The sequence below is a fragment of the Narcine bancroftii genome, chromosome 2 (genome assembly GCF_036971445.1).
Source record: "Narcine bancroftii isolate sNarBan1 chromosome 2, sNarBan1.hap1, whole genome shotgun sequence".
Taxonomy (NCBI): Eukaryota; Metazoa; Chordata; class Chondrichthyes; order Torpediniformes; family Narcinidae; genus Narcine; species Narcine bancroftii.
Window position 1 is genome coordinate 147,712,086 of NC_091470.1, and position 23,862 is coordinate 147,735,947.

General features: G+C 39.7%; 1 long non-coding RNA gene across 3 annotated transcripts in view; it reads right to left on the reverse strand.

Annotated features, from left to right (window-relative positions):
* Positions 1-1,949: 1,949 nt before the first annotated feature.
* LOC138754344 (uncharacterized) overlaps positions 1,950-23,862 on the reverse strand; it is a 98,259-nt gene continuing 76,346 nt past the window's right edge. For all 3 annotated transcript variants that reach the window (XR_011351679.1, XR_011351678.1, XR_011351677.1), the window contains 3 exons: positions 20,828-20,929; positions 20,214-20,373; positions 1,950-2,107 (listed from right to left, as the gene is read on the reverse strand). This is a non-coding gene — a long non-coding RNA (uncharacterized lncRNA). The remainder of the gene's footprint in view (positions 2,108-20,213; positions 20,374-20,827; positions 20,930-23,862) is intronic.

The window sequence follows — 23,862 nt, forward strand, 5'->3', positions numbered from 1 at the left end:
CCAGAGGAAACTGCCCGGATTTGAACTTGGGTCATTGGCGCTGCAATAGCATTGTGCTAACCGTACCAATTGGGAGTGGAGGAGTGTTGTTGCAAACAGAGATTGGTTTGGATGTGCAAGCTAGAGGCAGACGGAGCAACTAGTGAGGAATTCAGATGTCTATTGGCCTAAAATGCAAAGGGGTTGGAGTTTAGAAATTGTGAAATATTATCACCATTGAAGAGAGATTTAGTGAGCTATGTTCAGTGCCTGCAGTAATGGTGGTGGAGAGAATATCAATCAATGCCTTCAAAAAGAAAATGGTCAGGCCATTGTGGGGGATAATTTATAGGGAAAGTGGTTGGATAAGACTCAATGGGCCAATGGATTCGTTCTGCATCATAACAATTCTCTAATTCAATTCTAATCCATAACTACTAGTGATGGAAAGAACAAGCACTAATTCTTAGAACATCAAGATGGTGGATTGTTACAGTCACAATTTAAGATAAATACTTTGGATCTCTAACCAGAATATCAGTGAGAATGCTGACTTGAGGAAAAGGTTGTAAAAATACATGGGGCTGTTTGGGTAGACAATTTACAATAACCTTTTCTTCATTTAACGCCCCCAAAAAATTGAAAATATCCTGAATTTTTAAGATGTGTAATTAACAGAATTTATTATCATGAACAAGTCAGAAAATTTGGTGTTTTGTGGCAGCTTCATAGTGCAAACATTCATATTATAACTATCCTACAACAATAATATAAAAAATAAAAATAATAGTGCACAAAATGTAAGGCAGTGTCTCTGGTTCATTGATCATTCAGGAATCCGATGGTGGAGGGGAAGAAACTGTCCTTGTACCATTGAGTGCTCATCTTTAGGCTCCTGTACCTTTTCCCCAATGGTAGCAGAGTGAAGAGGGCATGGCCTGGGTGGTGGGGGGTCCTTGAGGATAATGGCAGCTTTTTTAAAACACTGCCTCATGTAGATGTCCTCAATAAAATGGATTCTGGTGCCTGTGATAGTGCAGGCCGTGTTAACAAACCTCTGGAGTTTTTCCTTGACCTGAGATTTGGTGCCTCTAATACCAGACATTGATGCAATCAGTCAGTATGCTCTCCACAGTACACCTCTAGAAGTTTTTGAGAGTCTATGGTGACATACCGAAACTTCTGAAACATCTTACAAAGCATATTGCATCAATATAGAGGCTCCAGGACAGATCTTTGGAGATGTAGATACCCAGGAATTTGAAATTCTTGACCATCTCCACTACTGAGCCCTCGATAAGTATAAGGACTCCCTCATGAAATCAACCATCATCTCCTTGGTTTTGCTAATGTTGAGTGCAAGTATTTGAACATTTCAAATACTTGATTTCATTGATACAACATGGTTTAAATTAATCTGGACCCTTTTTTCAAAACCCTCTACATATTGATCTCAGAGTTTGATTAAAGAGTAGAGAGGAAGAAATGCCTATTTATGTCCCTTTCAGTGCCAGTGTCAAAGGTGAAAGAGCACCTCCTGACCCTCACAACTTGGAGTTGCTGCACAGCATTTCGAAGGAGCTAATCAGGAAGGAGGGCGTTACTGGCTGTTTATGCAAATTAATGTCTAAGGAATTAAACCAAGTGATTTGTCGCATTTTTAGTTATTATATGTAATATTCAAATTAATTACACTCTGTTGTGTGGCCTTTACCCGAATGACCTTCCCTGGGCAATTTCTTTCTCCCTGAAATGCTCTAATTTACTGCATGAGTCATGTCAAAAATAATTTTGGTTTAAAGTTAATAATTATATGTGCTATCAGTCTGATGTGAAAAATCCTGAAAAAAAATTGTACAAAATGTCAAATTTTAAAAAGCAGCCTGAAAAAACGGAACACCCAATTTCTTTTCTCTGCCTGATTATCTCAAGCGCTAAGGACAAATGTTGAAAAAGACACTAACCTCTTGAATGCTGGAATTTTTCTAGTCATTGCATTTTCTTTGAATACTCCTGAAAGTTGATAGATAGCTGGAGTTATTCATCTGTTCTAATAGGAAAATAGTACTGTTGGATTCGTTTAAACTGCAGCTGTTTGCCAAGAAATGTTCTGTGACATTCATGCTTCCTATAATCCAATGGTTAAAAATAGCTAATTATAAATCTCGATTAATCTGGCACTTTTTCTTTATCATATATGGAACAATTTGACACAAATAAAAACAAAAGATGTACACGAAAGGAAGACATTTGATGAAAGCTTCGAAATCTGCAATACACAAAAGCTCTGGAGGGTCTTCCTGATCTAGTTTTATTCCATAACTTTTAAAGATACCAGATATATTATTTACAGATTGGAAAAAAAAATTGAATTCAAATTATTTGCCAACTTTGGGGTGGGAAGGGAGGGGACATTGAATTCAAAAGTTGGTTTAGTTTTGAATTCAATTTAAAAAAACTCTGTGAGTAAACTTAAGAACATAAGAAATAGGAGCAGGAGTCGGTCATCCGGCCCATCGAGCCTGTTCCGCCATTCAATGAGATCACAGCTGATCTGATGATAGGCTCATCTCCACCTATCTGCCTTTTCCCCATAAACCTTAATTCCCTACAATGTAAAAATCTGTTCAACCTGTCTTAAATATATTTACTGAGGCAGCCTCCACTGCTTCAATGGGTCACGAATTCGACAGATTCACCACCCTTTGAGGAAAGCAGTTCCTCCTCATCTCTATCTAAATCTACTACCCTGGATCTTGAGACCATGTTCCCCTCATTCTGGTCTCACCCACCAATAGGATCAACTTATCAACCTCCATCTTACCTATGCCTTTCATAATTTTATGTTTCTATAAGATCTATTCTCTTCTTTTCACCTCAAAAGTTTGAAAGATCCATTCTTTGATCCCTTCCCCACCCACTCTCCTTCTGATTTTCCTGTGGAATTTATTAGCAATGACTTATCTGTATGACCTTTCCTTTTAATTTCCTTTGCAAGCAGGTGGCCCCCTGGATTACATGCCCACTGTTCTTGTTCCACCATTCTTCAAAAAGCTACATTCTAAGATCTCTTTACATATGAACTTACATCGTTCCAAACAGCATTATCACTGATTTTCGGAAGCTCAATAAGGTCGCAGGATAGAATCAATTTAGGAGATTACAGAGGACAGAATTTCAACTATCATGGTTCCCAGCTGTACCTTGGCACTGGTAACATCTCTGCCCCATTGGACAAACCCACTCTAAAGGATTTGTCCTTGTTCACCTTTTATAACATTTAAAGATTTATGCTGTATTCAATGAACAGGCTTGGGCAGTAATGGGATAAGTGCCTCATTGCTGGTGATCTCCATACTAATGGATGTTCTTCTAACTTGACCTTAGCAGTGGCAGTTGGAACTCCTTTCAGTAACTGCGGTCGGCCTTGGGTTTGGAGGAAAAGGAAAGAGCAAGTGGAAACTGAGATCTCCTTAAAAAATATGGCCCACTCCTCCAGCCATTCCTCATTCACTTCGTACTGTCAGCCATACTCAAGATACAGGTCTAGATTACCTGACAAGTCCTTCAGACCATGAAGGAGGTTGGCAGGATGGTTGCAGGAAATTGGAGGACTCCAAAGAAAAGATTGGTGAAGGAACATACTTACTAGTGGAAACTTAGATGCTCAAATAACACGATCAACTAATCAAATTCATTAGCCCATATTATAAATAGTTTAGGCCAGTGGTTCCCAAGGTACCTCATTAGTTTCAACTTGCTAGACTGTAAATTAATCATTTATCCTAACTTTTCTTTCTGACAGTGACTAAACGCTCTATTAATACTTTATCCTCTTAACATGTGTGCTATATTTTTGAGGTAATTTACTAAATGGTTTTTTATAAACCAAATAATTGGCATGCAATAGTTCCCCTTTATCCATCCTATGTAATAAAGATGTCCAAAATGATTTTACTTTCACAAAAGAACTGGCTGTGCAATCAGTGGATGTCTTGGTTTCTAGTCTGCCAAGATCATCTGGAATCCAGTCAGTACTGGAGGTTACAACCAAGACATCCACTGTCCCCATGGCCAGTTTTTTGAAGAGCCTACATCCTCTTCCACTACCCTTCCCTCCTTTGCCCTCAGATTCACAAAGAAATATTGAAATCCTTTAGATATCTCTATCCTGATAGCAAATAAAAAATCTTCCATTTCCTTATGTTGTGTTATTAATTCTCTAACACATCCACCAAGAGATTAACGTGCATCTTAGCTCCTCTTTTTCTTTTTATAGAAGCTCTTAATTTCTTTTCTATCTGGGTACCTTACTCCCATAATCTATTTTCTTACCATTTTGTTTTTAAACATCCTTTGCTTGTTTCTAAAATCATCCAATCTCTTGCCTTCCATTAATGTTGGGATCATTGTATATTTTCTTCCCACTTAACCTTTACCTTCCTTACATAGCTACAGATGGATATCGTTGTTGAGGAATAGATATCTTAAACACCTGGCACTGCCAATCTACCATTTTACCTTAAGTTATTTGGCATGTCAACCTTATTCAACTCTGCATTTGAACATATATAATAAGCTTAATTTAAATTTAAGATGTTAGTTTCAGACACAGGTTTCTCAGTCTCAAGCCAAACATGATTTTAAAAATTATGTTATGATCACTCTTCCCCAGAGGATCCTTTACTGCAAGATCATTAATTAATCCTATCTCATTATACATGATCAGATCGAAAATAATCTATTCCCTTTTGGGTTCAACATCATATTGTTCTAATAAACTGTCCCATAGAAATGCAATTAACATTCTCAAGGCTACACTAGCCAAATTGATTTGTCTAATCTACATGAAGATTAAATTCACTCACAACTATTGCAGCACCTTTTGTAAAATTCCCTACTATTTCTTGATTTGTATTCTGTATTTCAGTTCAAATGTCAGGGAGTTTAAAGATTGTCCAAAGATGGGGGAGGGATAGTGAACTCAGACCCCTTCACCAACCATCCTCAGTATTTTTGTTTTGTTTCAATGGGAAAATTTCTTGAGATTTTTTATCTTTTACTGTCATCAAATTTAAAATCTGGTTATATGTGCTAGTTGTTTATTACATCAGACAAACTTATGGTTCACCAGTGGTCCACAGGTTGAGTAATATTGGTCTATATGGTCAAGAATATATGTAGATTCAGAGATTTTAATATTGCAATTTTCCTACTCCAGTTCTATTTGTTGGGGCACTATTTTAAACATGTGTATACTCTGTCCCTTTCTGTCACACCCAGATAAAAAGGAACTTTGAAAGCAGCCACTAGAAGAATGTAGAATCATAGAAATAATTCTTTTTCCTATAGAGGAGACAAAAGAAAATATCTCTGTGCTAACACATCCTGCAGCCAACTGAAGATCTTATTAAAAGTCATTCATGACATGTGGGACGAAGAAGTGATTCTGGATTTGAAGAGCTGAATTACATGGAAAGGTTAAACAGTTTAGGACTTTATTTCCTGGAGCGTAGAAGAATGAGGGGAGATTTGATAGAGGTATACAAAATTATGATGGGTGTGGATAGAGTAAAATGCAAGCAGGTTTTTTTTTCCACTGAGGTTAGGAGAGATAAAAGCTAGAGGACATGGGGTAAGGGTGAAAGTGAAAAGGTTTAAAGGGAATATTAGTGGGAACCACAGAGAGTGGTGAGAGTGTGGAACAAGCTGCCAGATGAAGTGGTGAATGCAAGTTCAATTTTGGAATTTAAGAAAAATTTGGTCAGGTACTGTACATGGATGCAAGGGATATAGAGGGTTATGGATATATTAGAGATTGCTAGATTCTCAGAGAGTGACAAGTTCTTGATTAGCCAGGGCATCAAAGATTATGTTGAGATGGCCAGGCAGTGGGGTTGAGTCAAAAAATAGATCAGCTCATAATTAAATGGTGGAGCATACCCGATGGGCTGTCTAGGTCCTGTGTATTATGGTTCAGATGCAGGTTAGTGTGACTCGGCAAAATAATAGTTCGGAACAGACTCACTAGAACATAGAACGTTACAACACAGTACAGGCCCTTTGGCCCGTGATGTTGTGCCAACGTACATATTCATATCAAAAAAAAATACTAACCCTTCCTACCTCACAACCTTCTATTTTGCTTTCATCCATGTGCTTGTCTAAGAATCTCTTAAAAGCCCCTAATGTTTCAGACTCCACCACCACCCCTGGCAAGGCATTCCAGGCACCCACAACCCACTGCATAAAACAATTCCCCCTTATGTTTCCTCTAAACTTTTCTCCCTTCACTTTGTGGAGATATCCCCTGGTGTTTGCTATTCTTGCCCTGGGAAAAGGGCATAGGCTGTCCACCTTATTTACGCCTCTCATAATCTTGTTGACCACAATAGAGGTCTTCACTCCAAAGAGAAAAGTCTCAGCTCTGCTAACCTTGCCTCAAAAGATTTATTTTCTAATTCAGGCAGCATCCTAGTAAATCTCTTCTACATCTTCTCCATGGCTGGGGGTGACCAGACTAGAAGGGCCGAAAAGCCTGTTTCTTTGGGTCTGAACTGAGTGAGCCAAGGGAAAGAGGAGCCAGGCACACTACCCTAAACAGGTCAGCAGCCTGACCACCAACACTACAACATGAAACCTCAGTCCTAAGCAGGGATCGAGTTGAGTCCTCTGCTGTCCATTTTCCTTCATGAATGGTGCCCAAATTCCACCAGCAGTCCGTATTTTGCTTTCCAATAAGCAATACATTTTTAAATTCTATCTTTTTTTAAATAACAAATTTAAATCTGATCCCCCTTCCCCCAGCTGGCAGTGAGATTCAGTCATATTCTCAGATCAATATTCCTGGTTTTCAACTCCTGTACAATCATCCAACCATATGTTGTCCAGGTGAAGAATTTAAACAAAATTAAACATTTAATACACTCTTAGATTAAGATGCTTAATAAACATTTGATTATAATTTTTCACATCACCTCAGTAATTGCCATGAGGTCTGGGATTTAGAAAGGCCAATTTGTTACTGATAATGCTCCCATTTATGAGTGCAATATTTCCAAGATATTGCTTATTCACACAGCTTAAATGCCACGCTGAATTTTTACTTAATGTTAATACCCAACTTTTCTTTGTTTATCAAACTGAATTTAATATTTTTTTTACAGTTTTAACTTTGGAGAAACAACACGGTAACAGGCTCTTCTGGCCCATGAGCCCATGCCACCTAAATACACTAATTAACCTACAAACTCCATACGTTTTTGGAAGCTGGGAGGAAATCGGAGCACCTGGAGGAAACCCATGCAGACACCATGATAACACACAAACTCTTTACAGACAGTGTCCGATTTTAACCCAGGTCGCTGGTGCTATAACAGCGTTACGCTAACCATGCTGTCCATTTGGAAAATGAAGGAAGATTACTTTACTTTGTTCAATATATACTGGAAGAGATCTTGTTTCACAGAAAGCTGGTTGACTCGAATCAACTGAAGTATAAATGATTCCAATCTCACAGGGAACAATAATTGAACCTGAGTAAATACCCCAGAATTCTTCATTGAATCAGCTCTCAGAAGAAAACATTCCATTTTAAATTGCAGAAAGGATTCAACTAGGCTGACAGCTGTCCCTTTACATCTGGAATAAAACCACACTGAAATTCTAGTGGAACTTAACCGGTCTCGCAGCATCCATAGGAGATAAAAATATATTGCCTGATATTTCAGGTTTGAGCCCTTCTTCAAGGAAAAAGCAAAGAATAACCAAAAAACAGGAATTCTCAGAATAGAGACAGTGCTGGCTGGGGGAGGAGTCCAGACCAACAAAAGGTGTTAATTGGATATGATAAGAGGAGAGGTGAGAATTTATTTTGTCTGTGTGAAAGGAGACAAGGAAAAGGGAGAGAGGCAGAGCTGGGGGAAGGCGATGAAGTATGAAGTGGGGAGGGGGTGTTTAACGAAACCCAGAGGTCAATCCATCCAGTTAGGGGGTGCCCAGTCGGAAGGTGAGGTGTTCCTTCAATTTGCAGGTGGTCTCAGTCTGGAAGTGCATAAAACCATAGACAGACATGTCAGCAAGGGAATGGGATGGAGAGAGCCACTGGAAGATCCACACTATTGCAGCAGGCAGAGCTGAGGTGCTCACCAAAGCGATCTCCCAGTCTGCACCCAGACTCCCCACTTTACTTTTTTTTAAACATCTGGAAACTCAGCTTGAACACATCTTATGAAAATAAATGTGCTATTTTGCTACAAGGGCTTCAACTGAAATAAACTATTTTCTAGGTTCAAATTCCCTAATCATTTAACTACCTGCAACCGAAGTAACAGGAATCAACAGACAAATAAATTGAATGCTTCTTCCAGTCTTGAGAGGGGTTGCGTGGAGAAAAAAATTGCAGAATTAGTTAACTCGCATCCAGCATGGAACTGAACTTGGTCTGTGCAATTAAGTGCCAAATTGAACAATGCTGTGCCAATCTCAGCCAGCAAGAGTGGTTTGATTGAAAAGCTTAACATGCAATTAAGCATCATTTCATTTCCCTTTGGATTCTTTCATTGTTGAGCTCAGAAGTGACAGCTATCAACAGAGCATACATGTACTATATGTACTGTATATTTTTAACTAACTATAATCTAACAACAATTATGATCTCAAACGTCTGTGATTAATAAAGGTTTTGCCACACCAGAGCCTGATTTATTGCTCAGTTTTGCTGTTTTTAATAGTGATCCCTTAAAAACAAGTTAAATGCAGTCAACTGAAAAACAAATAAAACTGCAGATGTTGGATTTTGTCGTTGAACAGGTAAATTGCTCTCTTGTTGTTTCTCAATTACCCTTTCTCACCTTGGCAAGTACTCACACTCCTTTTCACCTGGACAATCTTATCCACTCTCCAGGTAATCTTTCACCTAACACTTTACTCCTCCCCCGAGCACCATCCGCGTTCCTCTCCTTCCAGTCCTGAGGAAGGGTTGCTGGCCCTAAACGTGGGCTAGTTTTTCTTCTCGCAGATGCTGCAGGTCTGCCTCCAGCATGGAGATGAGTTGTATTATCTAGAGCAGTGGTTCCCAACCTTCTTCCTTCCACTCACATACCACTTTAAGTAATCCCTATGCCATAGATGCTCTCTGATTAGTAAGGGATTGCTTAAAATGGTATGTGAGTGGGAAGAAAAAGTTTGAAAACCACTGATCTAGAGCAGTGGTTCTCAACCTTTTTTTAAATTTGGCTAAGGCCCTCTTAGGACTCTGCTCAAAGTTAAGGGCCCCCTTTTCTTTTATGCAGTCATTTAGTTGGTTTCTTCCATACTTCTCTCCTACCGACTACATTAAAAAAAATTAAAATATTTTATGATTTGAGTCCCTGGTCCCCTTAAATGTGTTGAGGCACCATAGAGCTCCCATTGAGAAAGGCTGATCTAAATGAAGTGGGGATGAGAGTAAATGAAATTATTGATGCTTAGCATGAACTTGGTGGGCCAAATGGCCTGTTTCTGTGTGACTCTAAGCTGTAGGACATATGATAATCATGAAGAGTCCAACGATGTCTGATGCCGCAAGATGCCCTGAAACAGCTTGACATGCTCCAATTTCCCAACCACAACAGAAGAACAAGGGTAAGAGGTGAAGGAGAATAAGAACAGATCATCGGATCAGGCAGTCACAGGAGAGAAAAGAACTGACTTAATGCTTCAGGTCGATGAGCTTTCATTAGAGCCAAGAACCCCCATCATTTGCTGGTTTCCTTCCAAGTTATGTTTTAACCCTACTTGGAAATAGATTTCAACTCCTTTATTGTCAGTGGGCCAGAGAGCTGCCAGAAGGGGTAGAGTAGATTGGGTGAAATTTTCATGTTCAAAAGATATTTATACAGGGAGAAGAATAGGAAAGGTTTACGGGGATATGGGATAAACAGGTAGAAAACTTGAGTTGGGCCAAAGGGCCTGTTTCCATGCTGCACAACTCCATGGCTTTAAGAGCTGGAGTTTTCTACATAAAAGAATTTTCCCCAGTCCAACAAATGAGATAGTTCAAGGAAGTGGCTCAGGATGTAAAACTTCGAGGATGTGCAATAAACATGAGCACATCCAGTGAATGAACTTTTGAAATAAATGGAATGGGCTGGATTGTCCTGGATCAGGCCCCACTAAATTGACTGCTCTCAATGCCTGTCCACCTGCAATAGTGGTAACGTTGCCTGAGCTGACTGCCCACAACTGAGGCCCTCCTGAGAGATGGAGCTTTTTTCATGTGTACCACAGACAAAATATTTGAGGAACAAACTTTAGTCATGTCATTCCAACTTTGTGTCTAAAACCTTATTTCAAACACTAAACATTTCAGTTAATTTTTAAAAAAGGCCATGTTTTGTTTAATACATTTGGAGAAATTGTGAGGAAAATTGCCATGTCACCACCTGGTGGTCAATCCCTATAGTTACTCACTGCCAAAGGAGATTCTGTTAAAAATGGCCACAGCATTTATCAAGTTATAAATATTCATAAAGTTAGCTAAAACCTTGAAGCAGGGAGAAAGTTTTTACAGACTGGAAAGGCATAAACATATTTTATTGCATGTATATTCAGAAAAGATGTTGCACAGCAGTGATGAAATCTTATTGCTTTTGAAGTAAGGAAAGCAAACATAATGACACTCCAACAATATTTAATTTGCTCTAATGCACTTCGGAGCAGGCTGAGCTTGTAAGAGGTGCTATAGAAATATAAATCTTTTTCTTCTTTAATTTGTAAGTTGTAAAAGTCACTGGAGGCAATAAATATGACTCAACACAGCACAAACAGGTGATCCCCTACTTATCACATATGTGTCTATGGTTTTAATGGAAGATCTTTCTTGGTTTTCTTATTTTACGAGCTTTAGTAAATGCCGGGAAAATATTTGTTGGAGGCTGATTATTCTGTTTTGACACAATTTCCTTACCCCAACAAAGGTAAAGATAATCGATGACATTCACTTTATTAGAAAACCAATTTCCTTCTAACATCAATATTCTCATTCTATTAACAGCCTTGATATAAAATTTTTATTAATTTTCTCATGCTGAAATAGTATTGCTCCCTGGTTGCACCACTTAGTTCTTCTTTAATTTCTCAGGAAATGTTCCTTCTTTTCAGAACCTCAGTCAATCGCAGCCCAGAATGCCTGATGAACTCTCCAAAATCATCCTCTATAAATTCAGCTTTGACGACATCTTTTAAAGTGAACATATTTTGGAAGGTAAAGTTAGGAGTAAATTTGAAAAGTAATTGGAGATAAAGTTACCACCCCATCAGTGTTGAAACTCCAACCTGCGTCCCTTTCGACATTAATGAAGAATTAATTATTTTTTAATAAATTTAAATTTAGACATACAGCACAGTATCAGGCCCTTTTGGCCCACAAGTCCGTGCCACTGAATTACACCCAATTGACCTACACTCCCAGTTTTTCCAATTTAACAGTGTGAGGAAACCAGTGCAACCTGGAGGAAATACACGCAGACACGGGAAGAATGTATAAACTCCTTACAGACAGCACTGGATTCGAACGCTGGTTCCGATTGTAGTCACTGTAACAGCATTGCGCTAACTACTGGGCTAACCATGCCACCTCCATGTTTATCCATTGCATATGGATGTTTGTCTGGCGATAATTGTCCATCCCATGATTCCGGAGAAATGAAGATGCAGCTAAGAGTCAACCACATCCTTGATCTGGAGTCACATGTCCGCTGGAGAGGATAAAGGGGAGCAGAATTGTTTTACTGACTTCTTAATGAACTAAATGGAGATTGGCAGCAAAATGGACGAGGGCTACAACAGATGTCAGATTTCTTTCCCATCTTGTATTACTTTGAATTTCCCATTGAAGCACACAAGGTGCTGGAGGAACTCAGTAGGTCAGGTAGCATCCTTGGAAGGAGAAAGATAGTCAATGTTACTGGCTGAAGCCCTTCATTAGGAATAGCAAGGGGCAGATGCCTCAATGAAAAACTGAGGGGGTCGGGGGAGGGTGATGAAGCAGAGAATGGCAGGTGATAGGTGAATACAGGTGGGGATATCTTTTTTTGAAAAATGGCGGTGCACAAAGTTGCAATGGTCACTTCGGTTCCGTATAATGGTAAAATTCCTTCCGCTACACATTCCGCTACACGTTTTGTTTATGATCGCCAAAAATATCCACTTATATCGGTTGTTTGCATGTGCGTTAAGTCTGTATGTATGCTTGCATGATTTTGCATTGAGGACTGGAGAACGCTGTTCATTGGGTTGTACTTGATCAAACTTTAAGTTGAACTTTAAGAATGGAAAGGAAAAGGAAGTAGTGAGGTGGTGGTAGGTGGAAGAGACAGAGGGCTGAGTAAATGGCCCTTCCAGCCAAACACACCTATGTGACCAAATAACCTACTAGCCCTGCGTGGATTTTGAATGTGGGAGGAAAATGGAGTACCCAGAGAATATCCAAACTTCTTGCAGACAGCGGCAGATACAAACCCGGGGTCTTGACGGGGTGCAATTGGTGAGGATATTTCCTTTGGTGGGAGTATCTAGGACTAGGGGTAATTATTTAAAAAATAAGGAGTGACACAATTAGGGCACAGGTGAAATTATTTATCTCAAAGAGTCATTGGAACTCTCTTCCTGACAGGGTGGTAAAAGTAAGGTAGAAATGGATAGACAGTGAAAAAGGGTAGAAAGGAATGCAGAGTTAGATTACACCTGTCATCGCATTTAAAGGTGGGCCAGGTTTGAAGAGTGAACTGACTCATACCTTCAGGAAAACATAATTTTTATCACTAAGGCCTGAATAGGACCCTCAGATGAAGCTGTTCTCCTGCAGGAAATGATTCACAGCGGAGGTTGGACACAGGTCAAGATCCCACAGGCGTTACACAGATTACTGTTACCTTGAGGCTCACCTCCACTCCGTCCATTCATCTGGAGGTCAGTCCTGTGAGGGTAGCAGGGTGCCAATTTGGCACCGGATGTTCGTGAAGCCATAGCTTTAAATTTCCACTTGGGTCAGTGCCTCGATTTCAACCCACATCCTTTCAGATCCAGAGAGTTCAACAGGCTCTTAAAAACAGCAGCGATTCAAAGCAAATCCTTTTTAAGCCATGTAATGTTCTCAGAGTTTTCTTTACAATTAGCAAATTGATTTATAGCAATCCCATTCTAATGTTCTAAATTAAAATATTTTACTACATAAAATACTCCATCTTTGTTCATGTCTTCACATGCCTTGGGCTGCAGTTCTAATTACCCACTTGGGAGTAATGCTTCTCTGAGTGAGATTTATGAGGAGAAAGATTTCCAAAGCTGTTGTATATTATGTAAAATTCTGATGAATTCAGGCCTATGAACACTGCCTGTTCCTGATTTTGTTCCAGATTCCATTCCTCATCACATTTCTTCTCCAATAAGCTTGTATTTTCTTTTTTGTGACTGTCAGCCTTGACATTCACAGGTGGAGTTTTGGAGAGAAAGGAATTGTCTTTTTACTCTGCTGAGCCTATTGCTGGGAACAAATTTACAGATGGATTCCTTGTTGTCGACCACACTTGGAGGCACATCATTGAATTCTGGGTGTGCAGTCCTGTCTGATATAGTCTTCTCTTTCTGCAGCTTCTGACCTTGCAACCTTAAAGGGGCCGGCAATAAAAACCTGAGTTTGCCTCCCATTAATTCGTGTGAGTGAAGAGGGAGGAGTGAGGTGATCAGTTTCTCCCCAGAGATCTGGCACCATGGGTTTAATTCTCAAGCATGTGGCCTCTGCACTGAATGAGTAGATTGCCATACACGTCATACCCTCCAAGTGATCTGATTTTATATATGGTGCCTGAATTTTATTGAATTCTTGCAAATGTCAAAGATATTCACATGCTGAAAAAGCATATTTTCAACCCAAATATCCAACATTGGGAGATGCCCTGCCCTTGTCTGCTCTATTCTGTCCTGTTTCCTCTACCCCAGGTCTGCCCTGCTCCACGGTGTCCTGTTTCCCTCTGCCCTGTACTGTCGTCCTCTACTTTGTCCTAACCTCCTCTATTCTGTGCCTCCTATCTTATCCCCATAAGACTATAAGACATAGGACCAGAAGTAGGCTATTCAGTCCATCAAGTCTACCCCACCATTTTATCATCAGCTGCTTGAAATAAGCCATTCTCTTCCTTCATAAGATGGTTGAACTTCTATTTCATTGTTTCCTCAATATCCTTGGAGTCCAAAATCTATTTTAAGGATATGTCCCTTTGTCCAAGATTCCTGTGCTAATAAAACAAAAACTTCTTTATCCATTCTATCAATTCTTTTTGTCACCCCAAATAACCTCTGCAAAATCTCCTCTAGTCCTCAATGTTCCTTCATGTAATCCATCCTCATAACTTAATGGTCATAAAATTCTGGTGAATCTACTGCCAAGGTTCACTTAACTAGTGACCTATCATGGGCACACATCTCCTCACTTGTCAGGAAAATGCCAAAGCCTTCCTGAGAAGACTGAAGCAGGCATAGCTACTGGCCACATTATGTCAACCTTCTACAGGAGCTCTATCGAGAGCGTCCTGGCCGGCTGCATCACAGAATGATACGTCTGCTGCAGAGAAACGATCAGAGGTCAATCCTCAGGACCATAAAAGTGGCAGAGAGGATCACTGGAGTCTCTCTCCCCTCCATCGATTTTATCTACCAGGATCGTTGTCTGAAGAGGGTGTGCAAAATCATTGAGGACCCCTTTCACCCCACACACAGCATCTTTCAGCTGCTCCCATTGGGTAAGAAATACAGGAGTATCAGAGTCAGTGCCACCAGGCTAAGGAACAGCTTCTTCACATGGGCAGTGAGAATGCTGAACGACCAAAGGAACTGCTCACACTAACCATTGAGACTCTCATATTCACAAAACAATATTTATTTATATATATGAATATTTGTCCTGCATATGTATTATATCTGTATGTGTGTTTTTGCTGGTTGAGTGTCTGCATGTTTTTGCACTGAGGACCAGAGAGCGCTGTTTCGTCAGATGATGATAAACTTGACTTCTCTTATTATAGTCAAACCAGTGCACTACATAGCTGTAAGTAAGCATTCCTTCCTTGCATATTCAACACCTTGAGATATAATAGCTCATTGTCTTCTGATGCTTTCCATATCTCACCTTTACATTTTGCATGGTCATCTAAATAATTTTGAATCTCCTGTGCTCCCGCTGTATCATCATTTAAAAATACTTAAATCTCTTAAGTTAGCCAAAAACAGCTGCCAAATGCTTATCTGCACTGAAATCATTTCCGTGGTTTTGTGCACTTAATCCATTAATGACTCTTTGTAATTTTACACTTTCTGCTGATGTTTGCAGCTGTAGACTTTGCACTTCTAACAAATACAAATAGGACCCGATGAATACAGTTTGCTCCCACACTTTGCCCTCTAACCAGTCTCCTAACCAGCTCAGTCCTAGGAGATTTAATCATGGGGCAGTCTCTTATGTGGAACTTCTTTCCACTTTCTGAAGCTCAGGGTAACATCTCCATGAGATTTTTCTGTTTCACAGTTCTTATCTGCTCCTTCTAAATCCATATTGTCTCCCTCTCATCAGTTTAAAGAGAGGATGCTCAAATTTAAATGGATGGGATGGTTGGCATAGTAAGACAGCACGAATACTGCAGCTGTTGGCCCAACGCTGTTACAGCACCAGCGATCAGGACTGGGGTTTGAATCCCGTGCTGTCTGTAAGGAGTTTGTACGTTTTCCCCATGTCTGCATGAGTTTTCCATGGGGACTCCAGTTTACTCCCGCCCTTCAAAATGTACCAGAGGTGAAGGTTAATTGGGTGTAAATTGGGCAGCACAGACGTGGGCCATAATGTTCTGTTACCCTGCTGTATTTCTAATTTTTTTAAATTTAAATATTGGATTCAAATTATTTCTGCAAATTATTTGTCAAATTAATGGATTTGTAGTTTCTTGAGCAAAACAACAAATTTCGTGACTTGTTCATGACAAGTTCTGATTCTGATTCTGAGTAAAGGAGTTGAATTTGCATTATTCCAAGCTAAAGGAAAATGGCAGAATTGAGATTGAGCCTCACAACAAAAGAATCTGCATTTTCTTTACTTATTTTTTTTTAAAACTTGGGGCAAAAAGGGTAAGGTTTTGGGGATTTGGCAGTCAGCGCTACAGCGTCGCTTGCCATGCAAGTCACAGCAGGTCCAGAGCAGGAGTGGGGAAGCAGTAATGGGATGAGAAAGGAGCACAAGCTGTAACACACTGAAGTATAATTCCTCTTTTTTTTAAACTGACAGGATTCCACATTTGACTCTGTGGAGGAGGACTTTGTACCTCATTTCTTTCATAGATGATGTACCGGTATGAAAGAGCTGACGTGATTAATATCTAATTGTTAACATTTGACATGCCTTATTATCAGTGAACTGTTATTGTACTATAAAGAATGCGCTCTCAGAATATACAGCAGTATATAGCAAGGGACTGATTTAAATGTAAACTATCATACACAATACTGACTGTAAGATATCCAAGATTGAAAACTCTATTTAAGTTGAAGTTATGTTTCTTTTTTGTCGAGTAGACCAAATATAAATACAAAATCCTGCCAAAGGTAATGAAATCATCAAAGACGGTTCTCGGCACGTGATGTTCTCTACCCATCGTCAGAGCACTTGCTTTGCAGGGGATTCAGGTGCCCAAGAAGTAAATAGATTTCACTGGGCTTTTAGTTAAAAAAAAAAGATACGCTCAAGCTTTACTGAAACCGTGTCGTTCGTTGTCGTCGGTTTGTAAATGGGACTATTTTGTTGTCAACTTGCACAAAAGAAAAGCTTCATTAGATTCACAGCCTTTGCAGGTGGGAAGAGTTGCATTATTGTTTCTGCCCAGGGCCCCTCTTTTCAAGAGAAAACTGACTGAGGATGGTCTTTCCTTTCCGCATTTGCTCAATGATAGAACGCACAATCTTCCTCTCAATCCCCCAGCCACTGAAAATTCAAAATGTGGATTCACCAGGGTTTAAAATGACTTTTCTGGAATTACCAACAAACTCTCCCTTGTTGTTGCAACAACCCCAACAGCCAAGGAATATTTCATGGGCTTTTCCTGTATTACACTCCTGTTCTGATCACTTAATTATATTCCCATTCACCAGAGAATCCAGAAACCTCCCAAACCAGTGGCCTTTACCATCAAAGCAGATCCCCTCAAAGGCATGTGTTATCCTGATCTTTATTGCAGTTTCTTCAAATAGAAGGAAAGTGGAGTCGCAAATAGAAAAAATGCAGGTCATATAGAATTCCTCACTGAATTAAAGGTTGAAAATTGGCTGCCTTAACGTTCAAATGAGTGTGTGTGTGTGTGTGTGTGTGTGTGTGCGCGCGTGGGTATCTGCAAACACGGCATCAGCAAAAGGAACAAGTACACATGCAAACATTATTTCCACAAACAGTTTGGAAAACAGAGAATATTATTTGGGGATAAAGAGAAAATAACCAAAATATTGATTAAATTTAGAATCAAAACTCTTTCCTGCCCTATTTTACTGCTGGCTATGCTTCCCCTTCAGTTTTTCCACTTCTTTATCAAGGTTTCATTTGCCGGATAATTTACATTCACAGAACGTGGCTGCAGTCCACCTCGTTTAAGTATGATCTATATATTATTTTACAGAGTTGACATTTAAACATGTGCTGAGTCAGGAGTCTGACTCAATGTCAAACATACTCAACACTTACACTGAACAGGCCAACGGAGGGAGATTTTAATTAGTCTTTTACACAACTCAGAATTGAATTTGTCCTGATGGCAGATTCCATGCCAAACCCAACTCAAGGATGTACAGTGACATGCAGGTTGAAGTGTTAATTTATTACATCATCCATAGTGCACTAATGGTACAGCAAAAAAACTTGTTTGGACAAGACACCAGTTTACACTGGAGAATTCTTTGCTGTCACCAATAACTTGCTGTGATATTCCACACTAAATGATTGCCATTTATTCCTTTCGATCCTCAATTATAGGTTGGGTTCTCAGGAAGTGTGCTGAGTCTGGGATTTCACCACCCTTCAGGAGGCCAAGTAGAAAGAGACATCCACTTGCATATTGCTTTTGTAACTACAAGATGTTGCAAAGTGCTGTATACTCAATGGTTGCAATAAAGGAAATGCAGCAACTAATGTAATTATCGGTTATCTGTTATTTTACGTAATTTTGAACGAGGTAGCTGGGAAGTCTCCTTCTATTTTTCGGAATTGTGTCAGGAATTTGGAATTGCGCCCATTTGGAAAGGCAGCTGTGGTGTCAGTTGTACATCTCATCCATAAGTCTCCAGAGAGACCTCAGCTCCTTCCTTTGCTTTCGCCTATCTTTCTCAGCCCTCTGCCCCCTCTCCTCATCACTGCTCAGCTCCATTCTCCTTCCACCCACATCCACATATAGCCTATTAATCAGTGCTTCTCCCCATCCCCCAACTAGCTGATTTCTGACACTCGTGATAAAGGTCTCAGGCCTGGAATGTTGACTGCCTTTTGCTTTCCATGGATACTGCATGACCTGCTGAGTTTCACCAGCTCTTTTGTATTCTGTACTAAACCCCAGCCTCTGCACTTTTTTGTTTAGCTCCAATTCTGAGCCCAAAAGTTTGCACTCAATTGAGGGCACAAAGTCTCAACAGGTGGAGCAGGTTCCTCACTGCTCCAGTGACCCTGGATCAAAATGGACCTCCTCCTCAGTATGTGTGGGGTTTGCATGTTCTCCCTGTGACTGTGTGCAGGTTGGTAGATTAATTAACCATTATTAATTATCCCTGGTGCAGGTGAACGGTAGAAGAATCAAAGTGATATTGGTGGATTGATGAGGGTGTATGAGGTATAGAGAGAGGGAGAAAGAATGTGTGAGAAAGAGAGAGGGGAGAGTGTATGGGAGAGAGAGAAAGAGAGAAGAGTGTGTGTGGGAGAGAGAGAGAGAGAGAGAGAGAAAGAGAGAGTAAGAGGGAGAGAAAGGGAAGGAGAGAGAGAAACATCCAGGGAAAGAACTGAGAATGCGAATTAAAGGATTATTCTGAGTTGGCAGACTTGTTGGACCAAATGGCTTCCTTTAATGCCAGATGTAGTAGGACATAAACCCACAACTTTCTTGGTGAAGACAAATGTACTCGCTTCTGAGCTGCACCTTAAGCGGAAGAGTGAAGTACTGCAACATGCTTTGTTACTCCTGCACTATAATTTGCCAGACTGCTGTAGATCCCAAGGTTAGAAGTGAAGCTCACTGGAGTCCTGCCATATCGTCAGTCTTTCTATAGCAGAAAGACTTACAATTGTCAGCTCATACTTTGGCAATCAGAATGTGTCTCATACAAATGTGCTTATCAGTGTATTTAAAGCAGAAAAGCCAAAACCTAAAACAAAATGCCAGATAGTTCATGTCAGGCAGCATTTTTTTTTAAAAAGAAAAAAATACAGGATTTCCCGATTTGATTTCATAATTCCAGCATCTGCAGCCTTTTTCTTTTTGAGGCCAAAATTTACTATGGGGCATAATTAACTCACAGTGAAGCTTGGGACAGACCAATGAAAAGGCTCCAATATTTTACAGCAAACAGAATGTTAATTTTTGGTGATTATAGAAAGCTGCTCAATCCATGAGATCCCCAGAATAAATAAGATAATTTCAGATTAACTGTATCACATAGGAAGTTGGAGAAACATTAAATGAAATTTCATTGAATTTCTTTCTCTGTCAGGTTTCAGAACTTTAGGAGTGGGTGAGATGACACTGAACACTCAATCCATTGCCAGAAGAGAACCGCTCTGGATTAAATAGGACTTAAAATTTTTATTCAAGTGATATTAAGACCATTTCCATGCCTGTTCATCTAAAGATATCCATAGTTATGGTGAACTGGATGAAAGAGATTTTGGTGTTTTGATCTTTAGAAATTAGGCCACATTGTGCAAAACTTCTCTGATTGATTCTGGATGACTTCTTTCAGGAATACACTCAGATAAAACTGGACAATTTTTTCCCCCCAAAAAAGGTTTGCTTCCTGAAAATAAAATGGGGATTATGATAGTCAACTTCAAGTTGAACACAAAGATAATTTCAGATTAACTGTATCACATAGGAAGTTGGAGAAACATTAAATGAAATTTCATTGAATTTAGCAGGTTTAATTGCATAATGATGCTGCCATATTGCATTAGTTCAACTGACCTCAAAATATTTTGCCACAGATCTGATGCTTCTCGTGTTAGTGTCCAACAATAATCAGCCGGCATTGATGGATTTCAGTTGTCCTGATACCGCTTTTCCATGGTTGCAATGTCCTGATGAAACCTTTCATCATGTTCGTCACTGACTGCACCAAGATCAGCTGGGAAGGAGTCCAAGTGTGAAGGCAGAAAATGAATTTTCAATGACATGTTGCACTTAAGGGTTTTCTAAGCTTGATTTACAATTAATGACAGGAAATCACAAAAATAGATTATATTGTTAAAATGGTACGTGATGGGTGATTTTCGTGATCAGCAGCCCAAAATCCATAAAATACAATCAAAATTGTTCAAGAAGTAAAATCTTTGTTGTCCAGTGTATTCATAATTCAAAATTCCTTGAAAATGTGGATCTAGATGAATCCCTAAATGATGGATTGATGGATAATTTGATGTAGATCTCCAGATTCATATTTATTGTCAGAGTACATACATGACATCATTAACAACCCTGAGATTCTTTTTCTTGTGGGTAAGGCAGAATTACCACTTAATGGCAGCACAAAAAAAATCTTGGCAACATTCTCTTGATTTCCACCCACTCTGCTCTCGTACCTGGAACAGCAAGGTATGTATCGTGAATAGGAAGGTTTTCACTTTCCAGATTTGCTCTCTTCGGGAAACTTGCTTTCAACTGTACTTGAGATAGATAAGCACCTTGGAGGGACACAAAAGTTCAAGGTTCAAACTTATTGTCAGAGTACATACATGACATCACGTATAACCCTAAGATTCTTTTTCCTACAAGCCAGGCAGAATTTCTACTTATAGATAACTGTAAACTGCAGATACTGGAATTTTAAACAATGAGAAGCTGGAGGGACTCAATAGGTCAGAGAGCATCTCTAAGTGGAATTCGTCAGTCAACATTTGAGTTGGGGCTCTTTATCAAGACTAAAGTGAGAAGGAGAGATAATGATAATGAGTTTATTGTCATACACATAGTACAATGTACATGTGCCTGAAATCGTTACTTGCTGCAGCCGACCATGTACTCATAAAGAAAAACTATACACTAATTTAACTAAATTAAAAGAGACAATAAATGCAGAAGGTTGATAATAAATAGGCACAGTAATCCTGGTGTAAAAAAAGTGACTTGCAATTATGCAGACAGTTCATGATTAGTGCATCCAGTGGAGGTTTGGTAGTTATTGGAAAGAAAAATGTGATCTAGGTTATCTAGTTGAGTGAAGCACCAACAAGGTAACATCTGCCTGTTGTGACTATAAGTGAACTAAAGTGGGTCCAGGTCGTTTCTGAGTTAGGTGATTCACTTCATAGACAACCTCATGGTTAAATCATGGTAGATGTCAATGCCACTGGCAATAGTCATTGACACAGGTCACCATGCACCTTGGGATGATGGGTGCCCTTTTGAAGCAATGTGGACCTCTGAGCACTGCAGTGAGAGGTTGAAAATATCCCCTCCCCCCAGCCAGTTGTTTCACACAGGTTTTAAAAACACGGCCAGATACATTGTCTGGGCTAGACACTTTCTCAGGATTGATTGTTTTCTCTATTGAAATGAGCATAAAAGACATTCTCATTCTCCTTATATATCATGCAATCCATTCCAAATGTGCTCTCCTAGCCCTCAGTGCTGTCAATGTGGGATTTTCATGTTCACCTGAAGACCAGTTGGGTTTCCTCTAGTTGTTCTGGTTTCCTCCGACATACCAAGATGTGTGGGTTGGTTGGTTAACAGGCCATTGAAAGTTGTCATTAGTCTGTAAGTGTCATTAGTCGGCAAGAATTGAGGAGAACATGGGAAGGCTAACATAGAATTAGGATAGGATGATGTCAGTGGGCATTCTCAATGGATCAAAGAAATAATTTTCATGTTGTACGACCTTCTATCTATCCACAACCTGTAAACTTAGTGAACTTGCTTTCAGTAACTTGGCGCCTGTTTGGTCAGATAACACTGGAGAACAATTTTTGCAAAAGGTTTGGTTCCTGAAAAAAAAAAATTAGGGATTATGAGAGCAAATTTCAAGCTGAACACAAAGATCATTTCAGATTTGCTGCATCATGTAGGAAGTTGGAGAAACACTAAATTAACTTTTATTGAATTTAGCCTGTTTAATGAGGCTGACACATTATATTAGTTCAACTGACCTAAAATGTTTTGCCACTGGTTTTTATTATCACACTACACTTGATACTCTTGTGTCAGTGTCCAACAATAGTTGGCTAGCATTGGTGGATTCCGGTGGCCCTGACATTGCTTTTCCATGGTCGCAATGCCCCGGTGAAAACTTTCACCATGTTCGTCACTGACTGCTCCAAGACCAAGTGCGAATGCAGAAAATATTTTTTAAATGACACATTGCACTTCACGGTTTTGTATGCTTGAAGTAGACTTAAAATATGAGAGAAAAATCACAAAAATAAGTTATATCTAAAAAATGGTCCATGATAGAAAAGTTTCAAGATGATTTTCATGATCAGAAGTGCAAAGTAAGTGTTCAGGAAGCAAAATTTTCATTGTCCAGTGTAATCAGGGTATGTTACCCCTATGATGCCACGTAGACATTACAAAAGGGGCCATGTGGCAAAGAATGTTACCAAAATTCAAGTTATTGTCATGTAATAAAAACTACAATATTGCACAAAATTCGCTTTAGTTTCCTGTCAGGCAGACAGATTCGCCATTGGCAGAAATTGTCTGAAGTGCCTCTTATGGTCAGAAAAAAAAGAAGCAAAGGAGAGCCCCCCCTCAGAGTCACCGAGTGTCCATGGATTTTCCTCCAGCTTTTCCACAGCCACACAGAGTCCAGCAAACCATCAGCAGCCCGAGCTCCAGATCCAAGCCTCGGACATGATCAGGTAACCTTCAACAACATCGGCACCCTCCTGCATCTCAGTTCCAATACCTGGTACCCCTTCAGCCAGTCTTGAGCCAGTCTCCAGCAGTCCGCCATCTGGTGTAAAACCCTTTACCGCATTTGCCAGCAGCCCGCAGCCTCCATGGTTTCCTCCAAGAGTGGTGTGCAACAGTGCTTTGATTGTTTGAGGATGAATAACAATATCTTGGTTCCTGTCATTCTCTTCAATGCAAAATGACAATTTGCAGATCAGTGAAGTTTAATGAACAGCCAAACAGATGTCATTTGTGAAGGCATCCATCCATTTAAATACTTAATCGTGATCCTCAGTGCCAGTCCACAATTTCACAGTTCAGGTAACATCAGCTTACTTTTGTTCATAGCCTTTAGCTGAAACACCATGATTTCACTGATGTGGGACGGAAGGGAACTGCTCAGGCATATCAAAGGCATTGAAGTCTTTGCTCTGACGAAGGTGCAAAGCAAAAGTTCCCAAGGTCCTATTTTGAAGAAGAAGTCAGTATTTGTCTTTGGGATCTTGGCCATATTTATTTCTTGCTTAAAACTTCTAAAACAGATAACTACAGGGTTTGTGTGTGCTTGCTCAGAATTGTAATTGTGATTACACTTCAATAAGTTCTTCTTTGGAAGAAAGTTTTTTTTGGGACATTCTGAGGGCATGGACGTGGAGAAGATGTACTCTGTAGTGGGAGATTATAGGACCAGAATAAATGGACACTCCTTTAGAGGAGAAATTTC